The 3,866-nt window shown below is 49.5% G+C and overlaps 1 long non-coding RNA gene across 1 annotated transcript in view; it reads right to left on the bottom strand.

The window, feature by feature from the left end:
• The window catches only part of LOC119332422, a 5,946-nt gene extending 2,864 nt beyond the window's left edge, over window positions 1-3,082 (bottom strand). The window contains exons 1-3 of the long non-coding RNA XR_005160934.1: window positions 2,733-3,082; window positions 945-1,048; window positions 652-821 (exon numbers count right to left, since the gene is read on the bottom strand). This is a non-coding gene — a long non-coding RNA (uncharacterized LOC119332422). The remainder of the gene's footprint in view (window positions 1-651; window positions 822-944; window positions 1,049-2,732) is intronic.
• Between the last annotated feature and the right edge of the window lie 784 nt (window positions 3,083-3,866).

The raw sequence follows: 3,866 nt of genomic DNA, 5'->3' as shown, positions 1-3,866 counted from the left end.
GACGACTTAGGTCACCAGGGGAGAGGGGGGTAGGCGAGTTTGTCCCTCGTGTTAGGCGATTTGAGTTGGGTGGTTCCATGGTTTTGGGGGACTTGGTTCGTCGGGGTCGACGACCTAGGTCACCAAGGGAGAGGGGGGTAGGCGACTTTGTCCCCCGTGTTAGGTGATTCGGGTTGGGTGGTTCGATGGTTTTGGGCGACTTGGTTCGTTGAGGTCAGCGACCTAGGTCACCAGGGGAGGGGGTACGCTAATTTGTCCACCGTTTATTCCTTGTGATAGGTGATTCGGGTTGGGTTCTTCGATGGCTAGAAAGTATATTTTGGGCACTTTGGTTGTTGTGGGTGCGGCGACCTATCACAACGAAAAACGTGTGACAGTTTCCAATTTTTTGACGACATGGTGGATATTGGTGGATATGTGAGTTTCCAATTTCTCGGCTTCCTCATAACCAACAAAAAGACCATTCCCCTTTTCCTCGTGTATATTGGCTTCATCTGGTTGGCAGTGTGAATAAAGCCGCAGAGGAAAAACAACAACAACAAATGAAGTAAGAAAATTATGCTGGTATGATCAAGATGTAAATTAGGCTGGTATGATCAAAGATGTTGCTGTCTACTAAAAACTACTTGAGAAAAAGGAAGAAAAGCTCACGGGAAGCTTGCCGTATCCACCCTCTGGTTTTTTGTCAGCTTTTGTGACTTTCCCTATGCGTTTGTTGTCCCATGCCTTTGCCCAGACTGAACCTGCTTATTTCTTGGTCGCCTACGGACTTGTAAACCCACATCTTTGTTCCTGGCCGCCGCGTCGGTTCTTGCTGCACCCTGATTGAAGAAACAGGAAATAAAAATGAAAACGATGGTTCTCAGTGATTCTCTGCCTAAGTCGTGGCAATGTTGTGGGAACACGTGAGAGACAGAAAAAGGAAAAAAGTGAGTCGACTGTACCTCGCCATTCTGTTGATATGGGTAGTCATCCATCTTAAAAACTGCCACTCCAGGGATACTGAAAAAGATGCCCTCCCCCCTAGTTTTTCAATTTTGGTTTTTTCCTGCATTTGACAAAAAATATGAGTTAGAAAACAGGTGTGGTAAAACCCCTTTGCTCGATTGTTGGAGGCAAACCTTGCCTACATAAAAGCAAACCTTGCCCACGTTAAAGCATCATGAATTCACTAATTCTCATCATTGTCGGTTTCATCGAAAAAAGCATCGTGTATGTATTCAATTTAGCATAGCAAAAGAAAATACGTGTGTTTTGCTAGTTATCAGTCCTATCCGTTATTAAGCATCAGCATCGACTACACACATGATGCGTGTTAGTACCGTCAAAAAAGGCATACAAAACATCATACGAAATTAAAAGAGAGAACCAATTGACATAATATTTCCGACATATGCATCAGTCGTGATCTTGAGCAAAAAAGGTAAAAAAAAATGCAGCCTCTCAAGCGTTGCTTAGGCACAAATAAGAAATAGATATTTCATACCTACAAAATCACTATCCACAAGCTCCTCATCTTTTACTACTTTGCTAGTGCATGAACTATATAACAGCTTTCTCAGTATGGGTGAATGTCAGAAAAATAGCTAGCTTAAAAAGAGGCTAAGATAAAGAATCCGTGCATTTATCCACTTAACATGCTTGTGCAGACATGTGTGAATTCATCACCGTAAGCTGGAAAATGCAGAATGAAGCTGGCAAAAAATGGGGAATGCGGACAAGGTGAAATGCAGATAGAATTCAGCTTTAAACTCCTGATATTGTATCTAGAATGCATTCTAACCGGAGGGAAACCTGGCTGTGCTTAATTGATACATCCAGTTCATCGAACTAAAGTCGTCCCAGTTTTACTAGCTTAATTGATACATCCAGTTCATCCCAGGGATGCAAACGTGGCCAAGTCGTCCCAGTTTTACAAAAAACGAACTAACTGAAAAATCTATCCTATGACTAGGACTAAGTCAGAAACGTGCTTTAGTTCAGTTTATTACATATAAGCATAAACTGAAACTAACATGACATGTTCAGGTCTGTCAGGTTTTACACAAAAAAAGCGCCTTTTGTCCCCGGCGCCGTCCGGCAGCAGGAAGTACGGCTGCGTGCTTCTGAGTAGCCGCCATTAGAGCGGGAGCACGGCCCCAGCCGCCACCAGCCCGTGAACACGCTCATGCCGTGCCGCCCTGCCGTGACGCCGCCCTCCCCGCACCGCAACTCTTGCAGGTCGACATAGGACGTCGGCGAGCTATCTTCTGTCTCATTTGCCTAAAACAAAAAACACAGGAATCCCTATTCTCTGAACTGATTATTGCCTGCCTACCCTCTATCTGATAACCTACAGAAGCTCACATCATTCCAAAACTGCTTATTGGTCCTACTCTTCTATCTGAATTGCCTGCAAAAACACACAGTATTGCCTATTCTCTATTTATGATTTGCCTGCAAAAACACAACGCTTATTTGCCTACTTATCTATGTCTATTTGCCTACAAAAAAAACATCCTCACAACTGTTGTGCCTACGTACTGGAAGAGGAAAACAAATGATGCAGCATCCCAAATGGCATGAAAAAAATCTCCGGAGCGCCTCCCCCTTCCCCCTACCCCCGACCCTATCTCGTGGACATATCTCCCCATTTGATTCGCTCCTGCGGTTGTTGATGACGACGAGGGCGTCGGCGACGAAACCCCAGCAAGCAGAGATATGCGGACGAGGGGATCGTATGTTAAACTGACCTCGAGGCGTCGAATCAGCAGGATCTCGCGTCTCCGGGTCGTCCCCCGCTTCGCGCAGAGCTTCGTGTCGCTTCCTTCTTCTCCTTCCCCATCGCCACTTCCTTCTCCTCCTTCTCCGGCACGCGCGCGCCGCCCTCACCCGTCGGATGCTGGGCGGGATCCTTCGCTGGGCGCGTCACCTTTCTCCGTCAATTGACTCGTCGCCGGCTAGCTCGCCGCGAAGCCGTAGGGATTTCGTGGGGGATTGGGGTTTCGCTCGTCGCCGGCGTAGTGAGGAGTGGAGTGGGAACGGGGAATGGGAGGATGGAGGAAAAAAATCCCAATCACCGTCGCGTGCGATCCGCCCCTGGTCGGTCCACCACCCCACGTGTCTATGCGGACGCGCGAGATGGACAGCTGTGGTGCGGCCATTCCAGCGTGGTTGATAGCGCGCGCGCATCACACAACGATAAGGTAAACGGTTTGTTGACTGTTTGTTTGACCGTTAAATGACATGTGGATCTTATATGTCAGCTCTCTCTTCCTTCCCATTCTCTTTCTTCTCTCCCTGACCTTCCCTTAGAGCATCTTCAGCCGTTGGCCCCTCAGGGGGCGCCTAAAATCGCCGTCTGGGGATGAGCCGGCGCAAAAAATGGGCCTCGGGGCAAGTTGGTCCCCAGCCGCCGGCCCTAGGACCGCCCCCAGGCGCGATTAAATAAAAAGAAAGTATAGAAAATTTCAGCATAGTTCGGCGAAGTTCGGCTAAACACGACAAATTTCGGCCAACTTGGGCATATATTTGGACAAAGTTCGCCGATTTCGGCAAAGTTCGTTGATGACGATGCCGGCGTTGCGAGTGCGCTAGCCGAGCGGCGACTCCACCGCGGGTTCGGCCTTGACGCTGAGCAGCGTCGGAGTGCCGGCGAAGTACGAGGAAGAGCGCGAGGAGGAGGAAGAAGAGGAGGAGCCGAACCTCCTTGGCGCCGATGGCCCGTCGCGTCGGTGATGCGCCTGGGCGGCCGCCCTCGCCGGGGGGTACGCCAACGGCGGGTCATTGCCGCCCTCGAGGTGCGTCAGCACGCTCTCGAATGTACGTCCGAGGACGCCCCACCACAGGCGGCGCCCCTTGATGTTCTTCATGCCGGCGACCACCGC

Source organism: Triticum dicoccoides, chromosome 7A, assembly GCF_002162155.2.
Source record: "Triticum dicoccoides isolate Atlit2015 ecotype Zavitan chromosome 7A, WEW_v2.0, whole genome shotgun sequence".
In the NCBI taxonomy this organism is placed as follows: domain Eukaryota; kingdom Viridiplantae; phylum Streptophyta; class Magnoliopsida; order Poales; family Poaceae; genus Triticum; species Triticum dicoccoides.
Note: the sequence above shows the minus strand (reverse complement) of the source record. Positions and strands in the feature narration are given on the sequence as shown.